This window comes from Micrasema longulum, unplaced genomic scaffold, assembly GCF_059751315.1.
Source record: "Micrasema longulum isolate JH-2025_06_02 unplaced genomic scaffold, ASM5975131v1 h1tg001404l, whole genome shotgun sequence".
In the NCBI taxonomy this organism is placed as follows: domain Eukaryota; kingdom Metazoa; phylum Arthropoda; class Insecta; order Trichoptera; family Brachycentridae; genus Micrasema; species Micrasema longulum.
This window is the reverse complement of record NW_028278590.1, coordinates 5,027-27,893: the sequence shown is the minus strand read 5'-3', so window position 1 is coordinate 27,893 and position 22,867 is coordinate 5,027. Positions and strand designations below refer to the sequence as shown.

At 32.1% G+C, this 22,867-nt stretch overlaps 1 protein-coding gene across 3 annotated transcripts in view; it reads right to left on the bottom strand.

The window, feature by feature from the left end:
• LOC148275527 (uncharacterized) overlaps positions 1 to 22,102 on the bottom strand; it is a 200,373-nt gene extending 178,271 nt beyond the window's left edge. The window contains exon 1 of one of the 3 annotated variants that reach the window (XM_088235572.1): positions 21,845 to 22,102. The gene's annotated coding sequence lies outside the window, so the exon portion shown is untranslated. The remainder of the gene's footprint in view (positions 1 to 21,844) is intronic. The other 2 variants (XM_088235573.1, XM_088235574.1) reach the window with 2 other exon arrangements.
• Positions 22,103 to 22,867: the final 765 nt, after the last annotated feature.

Genomic DNA, 22,867 nt, shown 5'->3' with positions numbered 1-22,867 from the left:
AAAATGTATAAAAAAAAAAAATGAACTATTTTGAATTACGTCACAAATTTTTCTAAATCAACTAATTATTAAGTGTTGTAATATGACGCCACTGGTGAAGTAATTTCAAAATTACGAAACTTTTAAAAATCATAGCGCTGATAATAGATAGTTAAATGACATTTTTTTTTTTCATTACAATTATAGAATATTTAAAAATAGGTGTGAAAAGAGCGGATACCGTGTTTTCATTAATTCACAATTTATAACTTTTGTTATTTAATTTTCTCACTTAAGTGTCAGTCGTACAGAAAAGAGTTTTAAAACAATAGATAGGTTTAAATCATTATTACATCCTTGTCATAATGACCAAATTGTGTTGCATAAAAAAGGAAATCAAAGAATCCTGTTTTGAAAAAAATTAATTGTTTGTTAACAGATTTTTTTAGCGCAACTGGTGCATAGCTTTTGCTACAAGTAAAGGAAGGAAGAAACAGGGGTTGCAGGTACTATTTTATGTCCTGCTATAAATATATATTATTTTTATTATTATTTTATTGAGTAAACAAACAGCATTTACAATATATATTGACTATTTATTTGTATATTAGTGTAGGACACCCACGCACACATCAAAAAAAAATGTTTACACTTGAGACAAGAAATGAAACAGAATAAAATATTTATAGATTTAAAAAAATAAAAATCAAGGAAGGGTAAGTCAAAAAACGTGTAATACGCGAGTTTAAGGAACATTCCTGTCTGCAACACATGTGTGTGAAGTAAACGTATGTGTGTGAATTAAACGCACGAAGAATTAAATGCATGGAATGAGAAAGTTGATGGTTTTAAAAAAAATGTATTTGTTTATAGACTATCAAACTAGGCAATTTTTTTTTAAAAATAATTTTATGTGTCATCATCGGTGTGAATTTTTATTATTTTGTAATTCTGACATTACTCAGCCCGCGACGTCATAAGTTGTCGTACGTGAGTTCTCCTGACATTTGAAAGTAGAGCCGCGTAGCGTCAAAATATACTAAACGTTGAAAAATGGCTACCAGAAACCGTTAATCTATCACAAATTATAACAACGCTGTAATTGATTGGATATTTCTAAAGCACTTGTGAACAAGTCATTTTTAATAAAACCATTTTTGTACATTTTTTCATATATCTCGAGAAACTTCTAAAAACAGTAAATTTCTCAAATTGTTCAAATTGTTCACCACGTGTAAAAAAACATGTTTGTATCTAATTTCCCGTAGCATTGAACTTTCTTATCAGAGGCAAACACAAATACTACCTCCTTCTCGTATATAAAAAGTATGAGAAGTATAAAAATTGAAAAATTGTTTTCAGGCGTTGCCAAGAAGGCGAAATGGTTCCGTCAGATGAATCTCACCCACACGAAAAAGGTTTCAACTCTTTCACTTTACAAATGTCTGCGAATGGAAGAGTTGATGGAATGAGGATGTTTAAACATAGGCAGAATGGCAAATGTTATATAGTGTTTGAAGTGGACCCTTAAACCAGCCAATGAAAGATCATAAGTCCTGTAAATGCCTAGACTTCCATATTGCCATCTCTTTTGAAGAAATTATCAGTGGACCCTTTTTTTCTGGTGCTCACTATTTACTATGTTATTTATTTTTTCCTTTATTATTTTCTAAACTTCACTGAAACTAAAAACACATGCAAACATAATATTTAGCCATCAGATGAACATATTGTCATCGCTCCTATGTTACAATATTGTATTTTGGTCAGACCTTGATTTCATTTGGCAGCCGACTTTAAATACGACTCCGTAATTCGTCTTGGGTCGTGACCTGAGTGCATTCTAATATTCCTCACAACAATGTGCTTACGAAACACGCAATAAAGATCGCAGCGGTTACTAAATGTCAAATAGTACTCATAATTAATATTTTCAGATTTTGTTTCTACCTCTGTCGTGACAATTAAATGCCATTTATCTTTCGGCTGTACATAATTATATACTATAGGCTTATAGGCTATAGGCTATATATATATTTCTTAAAAGCCATGCAAAGTGTGAGTGACAAATCGTTTTCAACAGATCTATAACGCCGTTTTATATAATTGCACCAACCAACAAGGAAAATTCGGGACAAAAATTAGCTTCAAAATATTTAATCTTTTTAGAATAGGGAAATATAAACAGACTACGAATACTGATAAAAATATATGGAAGGGATTTAGAAAAATTAATTGGATTTTAAAAATCAATATAGATATTGTGGAGAAATATTTAATTTTTAAAAATATATCCTTAAAAAATGCGACATGTTTGGCGTTGACAATTGTGATGTCAAGATTCGTGACGATGTTCTATAATTTTTTTAACGGTTACAAAATAAGTAAATTAACATGAATCGTGACGTATTAAGGGCGTGGCCAATACAATGACCGTTTTCGCGGGAATTTAAAATAAAAAATTTAAAAATTTATTTTATAACATTAATAAAAAGAAATTTTTTTTTTTTTTACTGGACAGTATTTCATAGACATTAATTACTAAAAAAATGTAATAAAAAAAACATGATATTTCCCTATTGTTGTACATCTAATTTTTGCTCACTTAAGATTTTTGATAATTTATCCTGATAATTGCTATTTATAATTGTTGTCATGATTATTCCCCTTTTCCCGCCCAGTGGTGCATAGGGCACTGTATTGATAAAATAAATGCAGCTCAGTTCGATCATCAGTTACATGACGGTAAAGTGATCAGTTTTATGATTTAGGTGCCAGTACAGGAACAATGAAATATTGCAATTCAAACAACCTTTAAAATCAATATTTCACGTCTACCCTGTCAGGAATCGAACCCAGAAATTTAATAATGGAATGCAAACACGTCAACCTATACACGATGAGACTTATCTTCACTCGATTTGCTTAGTGAGAATTTTCACTTCAGAGCAACCATCGAGCCAAAGGCACGCGTCTAGGGTTCTGGTTCTATTACACACAGAACTCTATTCTTCACCCGCATAAGGACTAAAAACTTTGAGTACTTTTCAATAAATTCAAAAGTTATCTTTAGATTTTTCCTAGCATACGGTTTTTAGTTGAGAATATTAATTCGTCAGCTGGTTTGTGAACCGAGTGTGAAAAGTAACATCTCTAAAGTAAGATTTAGAGAAAAAAAGTAGAAATACCTGTTTCGTAATTGCATGTAAATATCATAATCAGATTAGTAAATTGCCTATAAAAAAAGGAAGTTTTATTTATTCATTCGTACAGTGTTTTAAAATGATCATAAAAGGTAAAAAATATTTACTTAAGAGATAACTAGATAAGATGTACTTATAATAATATAATGTATAAACCATATATGTGTGTATTTATTATATTTTCTTTACTAAGTTTGTACAATTTGTGGACACTTGTGATTGTAACTGAGTTTATATAATATATCTACTAAAATCTGCTTTTTATTCAATCTTCTAAGAGCAAAGTTTGTTTTTATGCTCCAATGTCCAGAATGTGTAGATTAGTCAATTCGTCACATAACTTGGAACTCCTTAGGATAGATCTTCTGGTTTTTCGTAGATCTCTTCGCCACTAAAACAGTGTGGGATAAAAATGAATTGGCATGGTTTAGCTCGAAGTCTTATTTTACGTTTGTGAATATATTGTATACCATTATTTTATTGCCCTTGCTTTTTCTTTGCTACACAGTTTTATGTTATTTTTGTTCGGTTTCATGTACGAGTACATATATTTTTTCATGTAACTGTTGTAATTGGCTTAGGCCGTATATATAATAAATAAATATAATATGTCATTTACTCTAAATATGTACTGTTGGTTTCACAAACAAAATTTAAAGAAAAAAAATGGTTCTCTCAAATGATTGACATCGCTGGCATCCATATTATATTATCTATATTTATGTTACTGTAGCTAGCATCAAACATGTACACATTTCATCGAATTAGTGAAGTAGTCAGCGCGTTTGCCTGCCGTGCAAGAGGTCTCGGGTTCGATTCCCGACGTGGTTGATGTGAATCATTTAATTAAAACAGTGTTTTAACACTAGAATATTTTATAATCCATGGGCTGGCACCTGAAGCGTAAGACTGATCATCCTTCTTTCATGTAACAAAAATGATAAAGATACGCTGCGATTGATGTACCAATTCCGTGCCCTATGCAGTATTAGTTGTGGAAAATATACATTTTTAAAAGTATTTTTGTAATCATTATAAAAAATCTAAATTTTTACCTTGCATTATAATTTATTGTTTAGTAAATAAAATAGAAAACTACATAGATTAATTAATTATGCGAAGGAGAGACTAGTGAACACGCGTAGGTGAGGTATTTTATAGGATGCACAAAACATGTTTTTCGTAAGAAAATGTATCGACAATACCTCAAGTGACGCGACGTCCGTCCGGCTCCGATGTTCATTTCAGAGTAAATTTTTGAACCCTGAGTTTTCGTTTGACAGGAAACAATTATTCACTTGGTTCATTCCTTACAAATTTATATGAAAATCGCGCACGGGAAAGTCAATGAAAATAATGAATGTTTAAGTAAATGGCAGAAGAAATTCCTTTTTTTTTATTGTCTGTAAATTTTTATTCATATAAGCTTCAGTGCTTCCGTATATAAAGAAAAATAATTAACTTAACATGCTTGTAAGACTTTTAATAGTGTATATTGATAGTTTGTTTCTGGTAAATTTTACTTCTTTTCCTTAGAGTTCACATTTCAAACAATATTTTAATCCTTTACTTTAGGCCAGAAGTTACCCCCACATTATTTATACCTTGTTTGTCTACGTTGCGTCGCACTCTTTATCAACTCCATCAAATGATTACTGTACTTTTTACAATAAAAACATAACATACAATTTTAAAAACAATTATTGAAACAGCAAGCAAATATTAAAAAATACGGAAATCTCAGAATTGAGCATCAGGTAAAACTTTCGTAAATAATTTTGAAATCGTGATTAATTTATTTTGCTTTTTTATTTTTATAAATTTTTTTTATTTATTAGGTATACCAACAGTAATACACGTAAAAAAAATATACAGGGAATAAAACCGATAACATATATCCACAGAAATACATTAAATACTCGTACAATAAATACATGTTAGAGTGTTTGGGTGAGTGTAAGTGTGTGAGAGGGTGGGTAAGTGGGTGTTATAATGGAATAAGGGTAGACATGTGTGTAAATATAATTGCACAAGTGTCAAAATTACAAAAATATATCAAATATTAAGAGTTAAAGATAATATAAGATTAAATTATTGAAACTAAGTATAAGACAAAAAGGAGTGTTTTAAAACGCGCATTTTTATTGTTAATTTGGTACAATCAAAGGGATCAATAAGGGGAAAGTTCAAATTATATTCACGAGCAAAACGTACTAGTGGAGAGTTCTGGGCATAGTTTGTACGAAATGCTGGCACATGAAATAGAGAGCTCGACGTGTGACGGGTGCGGTAGCCAGGGACATTTGATGACATAAGAGCCGAACAATCAAGGCGTCCACTAAGTATGTCATGAAGGACCCCCATGTCTAATAGTAGACGGCGATCTTCTAAATTAAGCAAACCTTTGGAATCTAGGTAAATTATTGAAAGACAGAAATTCGCAATGCTACCAACTGAACCACTTAACACGTGAATAACTTAGCTCAGCAAAGATCGTCACGTTGTATTAGATAAAGAATTTTAGATACCGAAACTATTTTTAAGCAACTTTAATCTATTGAAAATGAAACTAACAATGACCTGCAAAATAAATGTGGACCAAACTGGTTTTCCATTCTTTAGGCAGCTTTTACTCAGTTCGGAGAATTCTTCATCTAGCACGATACTCCTAGTATTTACAATGTACACGTGTCTTATTTATATTTACTATAAGAAACATAACACACAGTAATAGGATTTGTAACAGGGTTTGATTCCAGGTAAAAACGCAATTATTTTACATGATTTTTCTTAATCCACAATCCATAAGCCATCAACCTCTGTAAATTTGACAAACTTGACATGCTATCTTCAAATTATTTTTTAAAAATAAAAATAAATATTTACATTCTTACGATTAACCCAAACGTTTTAATTTTGTGGCCATTTTCAACGAGTTATAAATAACTCACTATTAGAAAATGGTAATCAAGTCGGTGCAGAGTAGGGTTCGGACCTCGGGTTTTTACAACGCAACACAAGCCACAGGACCACAACCCGATATCATATTTATAAAATGTACAAAACAAAAATTTGTGGCGAACGTTTTATTTAACATTTTATAAACCATGCGTAGTAGATTGACATATTTATATCGTGATTGCGCCGGGAATATCTATCAATTTTTTTTCTTTTTTAAAAGTAGGTTTGATTTCTAATGAGGAACTTCAGCCCTACGGGAAATTGGATACAAAAAATGTTATCTTGCGCGCGGTAAAAATTAGAGCATTAAATTGGACGGCAAAGTTTCTTGAAAATGTACGAAATTAAAAAATATATATTTTCATAAAAACGTACTATTTTGAACGACGTCACTGGTTCATATGAACCAACTAATGATAAGAGAGCTGTGAAGGATATCCGGTTTGCTTACTTTTTTTTGCTAACGTAAACGAACCAATCGGAAGAACTGACAAAGAAGAAGCTCTGACGTCACACGCGGAGTTAATTTAGAAATTTGAAATCTAATAAATCAAAACGCTTATATATTTTTTTTTGCACCACAACAGGCCAGGAGGCCCAATAATAGTGGTTAATTACATCACAGAACACCCAGGCTTGAGAAAAATCACATTTAATTTTTTTGTGTTCTCACCGGGAATCGAACCCAGAACCTTCCGTGTGTGAGTCAAGCGTCTTGACCACTACACCACGGAGGCCGCCTCCTAATACGATACATAAAAATAGCTTACTTAATTAAAAATCTGTGTTTATAAACTATAAAAAAAATTATCACAGATTTTTTTTTGTTTTTAAACACTGGACTTCCTTATTAAATTGACAAATGTTTTTCTGGTTCGTTTGTTTGTTTATGAAGAAGAGGGAGAAATCGCTTATTAACGAATAATCATACCCGCTTCTTAGTGGTCTGTTATTATCTTTAACTTATTACTTAAGATCACGTCCCCAGTACTAAGCAACTAATATCTAAGTTCACAGCGGTGACAACTCGCGAAGACTTCGTCCGGCTTTTTTGAGCCTTCGTTCTGGAAACGAGTTTTTGAAACAACTAAACCCGTTACATGGAAGCTACACACATACATCCGCTGCTAAAGGCAATCCGAGTCTTTAGATATTACTCTGCTATCAATATCTGCCAATGCTGTCTCAACCATACCAAAGCAGGGATGAGCGGGAGTAAAAGAGAGGACAGCACCTTGATTTGATTAAGCTGTATTGAAAACTGATTCGAAGAATACTGAAAACTGAATACTTTCAAGTATAAGAAGAACCAACCATTTTTTTATGTCCAGATCTTTGTAGTCAAGCATACCATCTTGTAAGGACGCTATCAATATCTATCAAAAGCAGGGCTGTTAATGTTTTCATACCTATAATTGTAAGCACTATAAATAATAAATAACATTAAAAATAACTGTAAGCATTTTTATAACTGATGACTGATGAGATGTCAAACGTTAGAGAAGAAGTTATCGTTTATTTTTGTTTTGTAACGTGGATTTTTTGGAAAAAAGGCTTATTTGGGATTTCCAAAATTAATTGAATATTAATGTACCCACCACTTTTAATTGTGAGGTGTATTCTGTTACTCTCCATTATTACCCTCTAATTAGGTTTTTTTGCTCCTAAAATTTTTAGAAATCTAAAAATACCGTATTAATCTGTGAATCGAACAAAATAATTGATCACTTCTTCTCTGACGTTTGACATCTCATAAGTCAACAGTTATAAAAATGCCTACAGTTATTTAACTATCGAAACTTCTGATAGTTCATTTTATTTTAGTTTGATAGTTTTCATTTAAGTCTGATAGTTTATTTTATTGTAAGTTAGTTTAAAAATGTCCCAACGTGTAAGAACGCTTAACAACCACTGGCGGATATTATACGTGACACGTGTATGACAAAGACGAAGCTCTACAGAGCCAAATATAGCTGAGGGTCTCTTTCTAAATGCCGACGTACGATATATATTGCCGGGTTCAGTACATATATTCTCTTTTCAAAAAAAGTTCTTCATGCGAGTTAAAGTATTGTTGGTAACAACATTTGGAAGTCTATGGATAACGTTCATTGGATATAGGTTTATGGCGTTTATTTCTATTTTCTACTTAGGTTCATGGAAAAACGGTTAGTTCTAAATGCATCGTGAAACTTGCATGCGCTATTCTCGCTGACGTGTTTAGTCTGTGTGGTCCGGGTCGACAGAAAATTTCCCAACAGTATGTTGTATTTCGTGCTGTATTCATTATTCAACCGGTAAATACACAAGTTTGACTAAAAGCTATTTTATACGGATCGAAAAACCGGTCTGATCAGAAACTAATCAGATTTTGTCTGTTAAAACATTGTGTCGTGTATACACAAAATGGTATGTGGACGCAAATATTTATAACACATTCTAATTTTGAAATAATTTTAACCCTGATTCAGCGCGCGCATAGAAGTACTATGTAGAATTCGGAAAATATTTTTTTAAGACGATGGAATCGAACAAGAATGCATTTATTTTCCGGTTCGAGAAATTATTCATATATTCGTTAAGAATCTGCAAGTGCATCAAATATTGTGCGTTCAAAGCGTCTGTGCGTTATTGCAACATTTTTAACATTGAAGTACAAGAACGAACGCATCAGCCTCCAATAACGAACTTCTTAAGATTGCGGAGGTGAACCTGGCTTGGACACATTCTGCGGTTGCCTCAGAGAGCCATAACCCAAATTGCCTCTTCTTTACGCCTGCGGGCTCACGTGGTCCCGGAAGGCCGTCGATTACGATTTTTCTGCTGTATTAGGCTACTCTACCGATTTTGGGAGCGATCTACCGAATTCGATGCTAGTTCTACCGATTTTTTAACAACTTGATCAATGAGAAAGTTCAGTGGTTTTTTAAAATATATTTTTTATTAAACAAAGTCAAACTATTTTTTTTTTTAAATATGTAGCGTATTATCAGTGATATTTTGTAAAGTTTTGTATTTCTGAAATTGATCCACGTGTGACATCTCAAATTCTCTTTTGCTTCTTCTCGGTTATTTGAATAGTCCGTTGACGATAAGTTAACGGGAAATCTTCCATAACTTTATTGAGAAAAAAAACATACCTGATTTCCCGAAGTGCTGAAGTTCTTCATCGGCAATTTTTATAACAAATCATCCCTTTCGCCACCGCTCACCGTATTTTTAAAACTGTTTGTTACATGTGAAACTGTATAGTAACAACCTTCCTCCTCTACAAAATCAAGTCCGGCAATATGAAACTGTTTCCAAAAAAACGGTTTTGAAGCAGTGTGGCAAAATCAATCAATCAACATTTTCTTAAATAACAGTTTTTGGCTGGCCACAAGTAACAGTTTAATTATTTTGTATGAAACGGTTCTAGCTGATAACGAATCTACCGATTTATTTTTCAGAAGAAGCTGGTCGGCGGTAGGGTCTCCCAGAGGCGTTTGGTGAGGTTAAGTTCAGTTAAGAGCGGATGTGAAAAATAATGAAGAGTATTAATCGCTCTAATTTGTTTGCCTCATCTTTAAAAGTAATGCTGCTCGATTATGGAATAATCTACCCGCTAATGGCGGAGACGCCGCTACTTTCAAAACACGAATAAAATGTCGCTTCCTGAATATTTGAGTTTTTCCTTTCTCTTCCCCTTTCCTTCCCTCTTTACCTCCTCCTCTCTTCATAGTATAGTGTAGATATTTAGTCAATTTTTATTTCTTAAAAAATATAAATGTTTGACAATTTTTTTTTGGGTAGGTAGGAAAAAATTGTCTTAAGGCAATATGCCCGCCTTTATACATATGTATGAAAACTGTGTACAAAGGGTTTAAATAAATAAAATATTTGTTTCGCACGCTCACAAACTCATTTTAAATCAGTAAACATACGTACAACCAGGTTTCTTGCTCAAAATTATGAACAGGATTTTAGAACGATTTCCTGATCCGTGTAATATGGCCATAAGCATCTAACTGAAATATCAAATAAATCCGACAAAAGCCGTTCCAAAATAAGAGAGATGCTCCAAACATTTTACAGAAATTAATTTTCAACAGAATAGAAACACGAAATAAAAAGAATTTTCGCAAACCAGCACACATAATCATTTAGAAAAAATGCATCGTCACGATTGCGATTTCGAGAAAACGTTCAGAGTTCAATAAGCCTTAAAAATTTGAGAGACGGTAGAGGAATTTGAAATTATTGTCATTAATTTTGTAGAGCAGTACGGAATGAATGCAGTTTACCTTTAACAAAATGACATCAAATTCCTGTTGAAGTAGAACTAAATAACAAAATTTATAAATAAGGAATATCCGGCTTTGGTTTGTTTTACAAAAGTGACCTCCCGAGTCTGCTCAAAAATCGATCATAAATATAATTTTTAAAAACCCTCCAATAAGTGGTACTCCAGCAATAAGTTGTTTGGGGAATCCAGGATCTTAGATGTAAGGAAGTTGTATATTAATAAAACCATGATGTTTGTAAAAGTTCACTATTCTGCTAAATCACAAAAGGAACACTCATATACTACCAGGAATTAAATTAGAGGGTGAGTCATGGAGTCTACCAAAAACTCTTATTTCGGGCAAAGAAATTTTAGGTTTTGGGGTTCAGAAATATTCAACATATTAATTGATCTTTGTACAATCATGACCCGGATCCAATTTTATACATTTACAAAAAAATGGTTACTGGACTTGTTAGAACATTTGTTAAAATATATTTGATAAAAAAGAAAAAGGATATTAAATATTGTAAAATAAATTCACTAGTAGGTACTCATGATCTGTTTGTTTAGCTCCATACAAAAAAAAGTTTGCCTTAAAATCGGTTTTACCTAGTTAGGCGGACTCAACATAATCCAGAGATATGTATTACGAGAAAAAATAGAAAATAAAGATATTGTAATGTTGTTAATAAAATATTTTTATTAACACTACAACAGAGATGAAAAACAAGGTAATATAGAAGTCTAGGCATTCACAGGGCTTATGACCTGTCATCGCCTGGTTTAAGTGGCCTCTTTACACACTGTGTAACATTCACGGTTCTGCCTATATTCGATTTTTTATTTATTTATTTACATACATTAGTTTATTGTACATTATTTGAGACATAAGTCCCAACTCCATGGGACTAAAAGTCCTGTGTTGAGATGGGACTAGCAATTAGTTGACACAGACACATGTGTATATCACCACAAATATAGAACCAGAAACAAAAAAATAAATATATACATATATATATATATGGTAAACAGTAAACTTAAACATTCGGAAAATCTATATTCCTTCAATTTTTTCATCTGTTGATGTTTGTGAAGTTAAAGAGCTGAAACCATTATTGTTGCGGTTGAGATTCATCTGATTTAATTATTTCACCTACATACTGGCAACGCCTGAAAATATTTTTTAATTTTCATGCTTCTTCTTGTATCAAATATAGGCAGAATGGTGAATATTAGACAGTGTGTAATGTGGCCACTTAAACCAGACGATGACAGGTCATAAGCCCTGAAGATGCCCATGCTTCTATATTCCTTTCTCAAAGGTGTTCTTGATCTCTGTTGGAATGTGTTAATATTGATAACTCCCTAGGGGGTTGAATCCGGTTCATATCTCCAAAAATTGGTCAAACTCAAAACATTGTTGAGAAGTGACAACTTTTATATTTTTTAAATTTTATTTGGGAAACCAACATTTCTACATACATATTTATAGTAAACAAACGGATATAGTGTGTAAACTCTAAAACTAAAAAAAAAAAAAAAATTGTTGCAGCATTACCCAACAAACAATGTATATTAGATCCGATGCCAACATGGCTTTTGAAAAAATGCATTAACGTATTAGCTCCATTTTTAACAGATTTATTTAATACATCCATGGAGCGCAGCATTGTTCCGAGAGCCATAAAAAAAGCAAATGTAACTCCACTTTTAAAAAATTCCCAACTAGATGTGGAAGATCTTTCCAGTTTTCGCCCTATTTCAAATCTTCCCATCGTATCAAAAATACTAGAAAAAATAGTTTCTCACAGGCTCGTTAACTATATCGAGCGGAATTCTTTATTTTCGGTAAGGCAATCGGCATACCGACGTTTTCATTCCACGGAGACGGGAGTGATAAGAGTACTGTCTGACATTATAACGTCGGTGGACTCTGGTAATCTGGTGTTGATGGCTCTTCTGGACATGAGTGCTGCATTTGATACTGTAGACCATAATATTTTGCTTGAACGTCTGGAGAAAACTTATGGTATCCGTGATCAGGCACATATGTGGTTCAGTTCATATCTTAATAAAAGAGAATATGCAGTCGTGTTCCAGGGTAAAAGCTCAACCAACTTTCGGGTGTCTACAGGAGTGCCTCAAGGGTCAGTACTCGGACCACTTCTCTATCTCCTTTACACTAAAGATATAGAGAACATTATCAAAGAATGTGGATTGTGGTCGCACTGCTATGCAGATGATACGCAGATTTATTTTTATTGCAAACCAGGCGAGAGAAGTGTGCTTGTCAATTTAATTGATGGATGCATCAAGAAAATAGGAAACTGGATGGCTGAAAACAGACTAACATTAAACCCATCAAAAACTGAACAACTGTGGGTGGCTTCAGCCAGACGACAGAATTTGATCCAGGATACGGCTCTACCCAATGTAGGGAGTGCCGTTCTACCCACCGTTAAACTACTGGGAGTTTTACTCAATTCTGACCTATCTCTTGACGCTCAAATTAGTAGAACGATAAGTTCATGCTTCTACCAGCTGAGACAAATTAAATGCATACGCAAAAATTTGCCGGTTGATGCCGCCCGTCAATTAATAAATGCGTTTGTAGTGTCTAGAGTCGATTATTGTAATGGTATCTATGCAGGTCTACCAATGAACAAAATGACTCGCCTACAATCTGTATTGAATGCCGCAGCGAGACTTATTTTCGGAATCTCTAAGTTCAGTCATATCACTCCACTACTTCGGGAACTACACTGGCTACGTTTTCCACAGAGGGTCGAATACAAACTCTGTTGGCTTATGTATAAGTCACTGCACAACTCGGCTCCGGAATATCTAAGGGAACTATGCATTCCAGATGAACTAGCTGACAGGCGTCTCACGCTTAGATCAGCTACGTCTACGGCGAGAGGAAAAGTTATTATACCTCTACGCAAACAGCGCACTAAATTTGGTGAGCGCGCATTTGCGGTCGCAGGCCCTATGGCATGGAATGCTCTCCCAGCAGAGGTGCGAGGCTGTGAAAGTGAAGTGATGTTTCGGAAAAAACTTAAAACCCACTTGTTCTCTAAATCATTTGAATAAATCCGTAGCACGTGACAACAAAATAAATTATTTTAATCAAATTACAAATTTAAAGCTTCAATTAAATTAACTTAACAGTAGAATCACCATGTAAAGCGCCCTTGAGGTATTTTTTTACGAAAATGGCGCTATATAAGTTATCCACAATAAATAAATAAATAAATAAACTCAGAACCAATAACAGATTTCCACAAAGTATACAAAGTTAGTAAAGAAAATATATTACATATTAAATAAATACATATAAGTTTATACATATAAAAATGTTATTTTAATGTACTCGTAAATATTTTTCAATAATCAATTTATTTTTTATTTTTTTAAGAACAGTAAGTTATTGAATATTGGGTAGGATTAGAACAAGGATGCCTGAAGAGAGGATAAGGAGGGGAAAGGAGATGTACATATTTATTATTATAATAACATATTACAACAGAGATGAAGAACATTTAAGAGAAGGTAATATAGAATAGATGCCTGGACTTCTATATTACCTTCTCTTAAATGTTCTTCATCTCTGTTGTAATATGTTAATATAAACAGCTCCCCAGAGAGTTGAATCCAGTCCTTGTCTACAAAAATTTGGACAAACTCAAAATATTGTTATTATTATGTTATTATATTGTTATTAAATATTGTTATTACTATGTCTTTAAGTTTTGTATTGTACACTGAAAAAGTTAAAAGTAAAATACAAAAGGGGTAAATACGTATTCTTCATACAAAAAATACGTGAATTGCTCAATTTTTAGATACTCACAAGAATAATTTCGGGTTGTTTTTTCCGCAATTAAAATCAAAAGCACACAGCAAACTATTATTTTGGATTAAGATAACATTAGGATAATGCTTATTATAAATTACTTCGTCATTTATTTTTATTTATTTATTTATACTTTAACATTGTTTGAATTCTTTTTTTTATACAGAATAATGTTTTCTCACTGGGGTGTCCCCTGCCGAGGGAAACATTTTACAAAAATTTGAAACATGCCTAAGATAATAATATTTAACAAAGTTATGAAATATATTTAACAAAGTTTAAAAAATTAACAAAATAATTACAATAAAAAAAAAACCTTATTAAACCAATTAACCTAATTATAATTAACATAATAAACAAAATAAAAAACAAAAATATTCATAAAAAAACATAAACAATTTATATAGACTAATTAATAAAATTCATAAACAGTGCATACATTTTACATATTTCGCTTGATCCACTCATCGATCCGTGCGCAACCCACCTCCACTATCCATTTCTTAAAAGCAATTTTATATTTTAAGAACTTACTTATTGTCCTTATGGATAATGGAAGTAGATTGTAAACTTTAACCGAGTAGTAGGTCAATCCTCTTTGACCGAAGGTTGTATTTATTTTTTATTTTTTTGCAGCATCAGGGTGGAGTATCTAGTGACTATTTTATTTGTAATGGAAGGTAGAGAATAATGTTTACGTGCGTATAGTAAAAAAGCTTTTGCATAAAGTTGTTTTATAGAATTTACATTGAGTTTTTTAAATATACCGAGGAAGCTAGTTCTGATTGGGACTCTTAGGATATTTTTTATTAAATATCAATAATAATTTGTTATTCGTGCATATGTTAGATTCATGTAATTACGAGTAGGACCCCATTTTTTACAGATATATTCTTCATAAAAAGGAGTAGGTGTGTGAAGCGATTGACTTAAAAGTTCCGCTTAGTACTGGGTACTCACTTAATCGATTCAGATCTGTTCACGGGTTATTTATCAGTAAAAGCCGTCAGCCTTGAATGTCCTCTAAAGACCACTGATCACTTGACAAGTATTTTGCAATAATCTTAGTACACTTTTATAAAGTAACTCTGCTCTGACAGGAAGACATTACCGTCACTTATTGTTCAATCATTTCATTAATTGAACATTGAATAAATTACTGACATGCCCTTATTTGTTTTAATTAATTGGAAAACCATTTTTTTCCTAAAAGACTCGGGACATAATAATTAAGTTCCTGTCATAGAGAAGTCTATGATTGAAAAAACAGATCGTTCTTTGCTTCCATTATTTTTGACCGATGGTTTTCCAACAATATTATATTCTTTGCATTTCTACTTGCTATTATTCTGCATTATTTTAATATCATCCTCTATTTAAATAATTTTATTTTCTTTTGTAAACTTGTAAGGAGCAATAACCGAATAAACAATAGATCTGTCATTATTGGACACTAAACTAAACACTCTGTATATAGCCTAAAATATAATAATTGGTTATTTAATTTCTCGGTGGAAGTCTATTGTAATTTTACAAAAAAAGATTAATAATTTAATGATTTGTTTACTTTGCCCGCTAGACTTGTCTGATAATTTAGCCAGATCCGTTTATTTGTACCTTACTCTAAGTGATTTTAAGACATTATGTTATATAAAATTCAAGTTTCTTAAAAAGCTGATTGTGATTTTTTTAAAGATAAGAAAATGATTTATAATGGATACCGTTATTATAAAATTATTCGAAATATCTCAAGCGTCGAAAGAAATATTTTATGCAAGATTATAAAGCGTATATCTTTTTGTATCGTCGTATTTCGGCGGTTAAAAAATATGCAATTAAGGTGTGCAAAAAACTGCAAAGTCGCACCAAAAATGTCTCATTTACCGAAATGTTCACTCTGCGCGTTCAGCGACAGACGCGAAACTATTCGGAAAATAAAATGCGACTAGCGTAGTTGAGGAGATATTCTAGACTCAGATGAGTTAGTATCGATCGTTACAGACTCTGCTAGTCAGATGTTGAACCCGGAAGTTTGTAATAGAAACAGAAGTAAAAACAAAATAAGAACAGGACATTTTTCATAAAGATACAAAAAGTGCGTTTTCACGAGTTCTCTTTTTAGTTCAAGTGTATTTTTGGTAGCGAAACCATCATTTTAAACATCTACAGTTTGAAATTTGTAAACAAATGAAATTTTCGTCGTTTATAATTTAGTAGCATAAAATTGATCAATATTCTCCATATATACTTTTGTACGCAGTAACTTGGAGTTTGCATCCGTTGTGTGGATCTCACAATACATAACAAACATAGAAAGGATTGAAAATGTTCAACGAATTTTTTTTAAATACCTAGATTATAAAAACAATAAAACGCTTTGTACTTACAGCCAATCTGCTAAACAAAATGGATTTTTACCCTTGGAAATAGACGCGCTATATCGGAATTATGCTATTTATACCATATATGTATATTATTCTATCTGCCAGTTTTATTTATACAAATTATTAAATAACAAAGAAGACTCTTTTAACCTACTCTCCTAAATTAATCTTAATATCCCCTTTCACGTGACAAGAAATAAGTATTTATTCCATCTGCCAGTCTGTAGCACTAACTATGCACAACATTTCTCTATCGTTCTTGCTCTAGCTATAATGCTTTTTTTTCAACTATTGATATATTGAACACGCCCCTTAATTTATTTGAAAATAAATTAAGACTGATTCTTGTTGGCTGCGATACGATCGCACTTGCTATTTAATGATGCTCACATTTACACACACCTGAACACTTTCCCCCACATACACACAAACATACCCATACACTTACTCTCATACAAATACACCCTTTTGTTGTACCACAATTTAATATGTATTGTATGATTTTTATTTAAAAACTTCGCTGGTCTCTCTTTAAACCGTATCTTTTTTATGTTATTATATCATTGTCGACTGTTTGTTTCTGTAAAATAAATAAATATAAACACATTGTCTATGATAGTTCAAATATATTTAACTTAAAATAACAACTGTTATTAACGAAGAGACGTTTCATTGTAAGCTTCCAGGCACATCTACCCAGAATATTGAGACTTTTAGATATCATATTAGGAATTATTTTGACAAAAAGTTAAAGTTTTTGCGAAACTCACCCGAGAGTTAAAAACGTTTATTCTGTACCTACTGTCATTGTTATGATTTTTTAGTTGGTTTTACTGTACCACAACTATTTTCTGTTCACTCAAGTATTTATTCAATTTCATATTATCCAAATAATTTATAAATAAGTGAGAATCGTTAAATAAATTGTGCGAGTGTACCTAAAACAAAAATCATTTTTTTTATTCGAGCGATTTGTGGTTGACTTGTAATAGTCTTTTGTGGCACGTAATGCCAATGATTTAATTAGACGTTTGTTATTACTATAATCATTGTTGGTAGTACGTCTAGAACTAAAGAATGATATCGGAAACTAAGTGTAATTATTGCTCGGAGTTCCAAGGAGCATAATGGACGGTCCCTTGTAAGGTATAAATAAGGTAAGGTAAGTAATGGAGTTTTGATCATCACCTGAAGATCAGCCGACAGCATTATACACCATCCACTTATCCATTATGTTCGAGCGGAAGTGACGCGAGCAATCTAATGATATAATTACAAATAAAATCCTACGACTGACGCGTGAGAAAGGATATTGTTCTTCAAAAGTTCAGTGCGAAGATATTCACAAATGATACAGCTTGAGATAATTAGACTGGCATTTCGAATTCCGACTCTTTTTGCAAAGTTTACATGCAAAAAGAACTATTTTTATACAAATGAATTAAGACTGTCATATTGTATACAAGTGAATTGTAATTTTGAAGGATTTAATAGGTTCAACGTAATTTTTTTTAGTCGTAAAAATTTAGAAATTGATTGAATACTCTTATAATTATAATAATAAAAATACGTATATTCATTTTTATTTTATTTAATTATTTATATATCCGCCCAATGGGCATTTTTATGGACACATTTATACATGGAAAATTATTCTAAAAAAAATAGAAAGACTCAATGGTTTATAGTAGACTTTGTGGGAGTGGTAGCGAGAGAGAGGTGTTTATAATTGAATTTGATTCAGCGATCGTTTGAAAGAAGACAACTTGTTATCAAAGAAATCAAGACGGGTATGTTTGTTGGCAGACCTAAGAATTCTGGGCATAAGGGAATGAAAACCATAGTTAATTCTATGGTTATCGGTATAAAAGAATAAGTTTTGTCTGAGGTTTCTAGTTGGGATATTTAATTTTATTGAGCTCAGTAGTTCAGGCGCATCAAAGAGTGAGTTGAGAATTTTAAATAGGACTATAAGGTCGGATTTATTTCGATGGTCTTGAAGAGATGATATATTCAAGGTAGTTTCTAACTCATTATACGTATATAGGTCTCTGGATAAGCCCAACCTCTAGCCTATCTTTCTCAAAAATCGATGTTGAACTGATTCAATATTCTTGATGTGAACATCATAATACGGAGACTAGATAACAGAGGAATACTCTAGGTGCGGGCGAACTAGGGAACAGAATATAGTTTTAAGGGTATTGACATTTTTGAAGTCAGCTGTGCTTCTGTCAATAAATCCAAGAATTTTTAAGGATTTATCGATAACATGTTCAATATGAATTGTAAAAGAAAGTTTAGTATCAAGTATAATACCTAAATCTCGTATACTAGACACAGATGATAATATTTCATCGTTTAGTGAGTAGTCGTATATGATTGGATTTTCCAGATGGTATAGTATATAGTTTTCTTCCACTTTTATTTATATTTTTTTACTGACACCAGTCTGACGATGTCGGTCACGACGAAACCCGGTCACTGGTAAAAGTTTATAAATAAAAGTAGAATAAAACTATGTACGTATTTTTATTATTATAATTAAAAATGCAGTTCCACAAAAAAATGTCTGTGGAAAAAAACAATATATCAACTATTATGATTGTCTAGAATACTCTCTCATTTTTAGTTTGGAACTCAAAAGAGTTTTAGTTGGATTAATATTCTTGCACAATATGATATCTAATTATATCATCATCATTCCCTTTCCGCACCTAATGGTGCATAGGGCACTGCATTGGTACACCAATCGCAGCGTATCTTGATAATTTTTGTTACATGAAGGTAAGGTGATCAGTCTTACGCTTCATGTGTTAATTTAGAGACTATGAAATATTCGAGTGTAAAAAAACATTTGAAAATCATATTTTATCTCAATCATGTCGGGAATCGAACCTGAGACCTTGCATCATTGCATGGTAGGCAAATGCGCTGACCATTACACCCCGAAGCCGACTAACTATATAGATGCCCATAATATCCTTGCTCAGATAACCCTTAATTTACCTCATCGTAACTTGCGTACTAATGCTGTTTTTGCCGTGGGAAATTTTAGAACCAAAGTCGGATTCCTTTCCCCTTCGCCAAGGATCCTCAGAACAGTTAACAAAGTTTTAATAAACAGTACTGTCGATGTGTTCCTACAGCAAAAGAAAGCATTCAAGAAGCAAGCGGTGTTATCATTCCTGACTTGGTGTGACACACTTGTGATGTCTGCTTAGATTATGCCATGAGTATACCTATCTATTAGGGCTTTCATAATGCCCGTTGATTGCTTTTAAAAAAAGTGATAGTTTTAGATTCTTTTCTAATATCAAATCATTAATCCGTTTATTCATATTCAAATATTGCCGTAAAAAACAAATACTATTAGGTGTGTAAGTATGAAGTATATTTAGTTCGTGGCAATATTTTATAGGAAATAAAAACACCGTTAACATCAATTGCATGAGTGTTTTGGCATTTGATTCGACTATCTATAATAAATATATCAATTTTCAATCTTTCGTTCGAAAGGAAAACAAATCAAGCTTTTTAATTATTGAAAATAAACTAACATTTTAAGTAATATGACAAATAATGTAATACTAAAATTTTTATGTTTGCAGAGTTGTTATTTTTTTTTGATTTGTTAAGATTTTAACTCCTGTATCTATATTAATGTCATGGTTAAAATTGATTAGGTGATTTGCGAATTCGGAAAAATGACTTTACAATAACAATTTCTTCGTTTCAGCTTATAATAGCATGTCTCCTATCAGCACGTTGGTTTTATATTTTTGTACAACTACTATGGTAAATTTGTATAGTGAGATGCGCATGTTAGTTAAATTAGACGGGTACGCCTCAAAACCGGTAGATATGAAAAAGTCGGAAAGTGGTTACATACAAATATTTAATAGCATTTAGTAAAATGTTTGACGACAAAGTTTATGGTAGAAATATTTTATTAACATAACGGTGCAAGATATGATATTCTTTGTAACAATGATAGTGAAGACATTATTCAAGGCAAAGTGATTTTCATATGTTTTTCACACTTGTGTATTGAAAACCGTTTTTCATCGACGTCATTATAAATATTATAATGGAATTGGACGTGTGGTAAAATAATTCATATCTGAATGAGCGATTTTACATAGGTACAGCTGTTATTTAAACACGCATTGTTGAACTGTCAGTTAGCCGAGCGACTTAGATCAACAATTTATGACTCCTTGAAAAATCTAAAAATGAAACAAAAGTGCAGTAAACAAAACTAAAAGGACAAAGATTTTTCCGTGTTTATATTTTTTCTGTCATTTCGTTTTATGGCTAAAATATTTTATAACACCATACAGCAATCAAAGAAAGCGTTTTGTATCACTGATCACAAATTAAATTGGCAATTTTATTTATGCGGGTAAAACAAAACTGTTGTGTCGTTAAAACATTCAAAATTAGCACCAACTTTCTAACGATTTAAAGAAAACTGTTAAAACTTATTTAAAAATGTGCGAATTTGATCGAACGATTAGATAGATAACGTTAAGTGTTAAATTGATTTGTCGGGTAATGATGTGAAGATATACTTTCTTAAATGGCTTCTTTGTGAGTCGACCAGTAATTTTTACATAACACAGTTTCCGTGTTTGTATTATATAATATGGCATAATTTTTATTGAATAAAAATAATGGCATAATCACTTGATAAAAATTCAATGCGAAATGCTGATATTGTATTTTTTAAATAAAAAACGCATCCATAAATTTTTGATTTTATCTCATTAAAATTAATTTGCTGTTTTTAGAATGCATAACTATTTAATAGGTTATATATAATTTAATAGGTAATATAAACATCAATCCATTTGCGTCACAATGCAAATAAAAAGATTTGTTTAAATCAGTGTTAAAAATCAAAACAAATATTTTACTGTTGATAAGAAGCGATTCATTTAAGTAAATAAGATATCAAAATCAAAGTAACGTGTTAATATTTACACAATTAAATTATGACTTTTAGCCCGAGTTTAACAACATTTTCACAGCTGAAGTGTACAACAAGGCCAAACAACTGTCACGTAAACAATTTGCCTAAATACCAATGTATACAGAATCTTTAACGAGTGCCTATGAGCAAAGTTGATAAGTTTGTATTTAAAAAAAGTATTTTGTCAATCTGATTTTTGTTTGTGGATAAAAAATTTACCAAACGTCAAACGGTACTGGGGAAAAGGCGGGAAAGCGCTTAATCAAATGGCTGCGTTCAAACTTCAAACACACACAACACAGCACCGACTGTCACATTTGAAATCGGAACGCGTTCCCGGCGGTCACGGGGCTAGATGCACTGCAGTTCTGGAGTGACTATAAAAATATATATACTGAATATATTAGCAATGCGGGTTAGTTTGTAGCCTGGCTGCGGCGTCTCGGGTCGCGAGCGGGCGCGGCTGAAGCCAAGGAACGACTAGCGACTAGTACCAATGTCGAGTCTCGATTCTCGCGGGCCGGTTTGGTCGCCATGTCTTCTATTTCCGGACACATTTTTTTTTTGCCTTACTAATGCATTGCTCCAGAAAGGATACTGTTCAAAATCGCCAATTTCGATTCGCTCGTATTTCTGACTATAGGTTCAGTAAGTTGCTGTACCTACCTACGAGAAACAGGTTTATCAACTACAATGTAGGAACGGTTATCTCTAGAAAAATCCCATAAGTTGCAACAATAAGAAATGTCAAGATTTTGTTTATTATTTTTTACTACAAGGATACCGTTTTTTTTTGTATAAAGAGTCTTGTAAGGTCAAAATAATTAAAACATTCCAACAAGGTTTAATGACGTACCTGATTTATAATAAATACAATTCAAAATTTAAGTTCTATAATAATATAACATTACAGTTGAAATCTTCAATAGGAAAGAATACGCATTGCTTTAGTCGAAAAAAAAAATGCAATAATATTTAAAAGCAAAATATTTTTTTAAAGGAAATCAGTGTAATTCCAATTATACCCTTGGCTTAAGACAATTGAGGATCGTTTTTTATAACTCAAATTTGCAGTTTGGATTTTTTTTTAATATGCCACTACCTTGATAAAAAAAACTCGCCAAGACACGCTAAAAACCGGCTTAAAAAAACATATTTTCTATTTTTTTTTAAAATGTCTTATCGTGTTTTGAAAAAACGATGTTCCCCAATTCCAATAATTTATATTGGGTGCTAATGAAA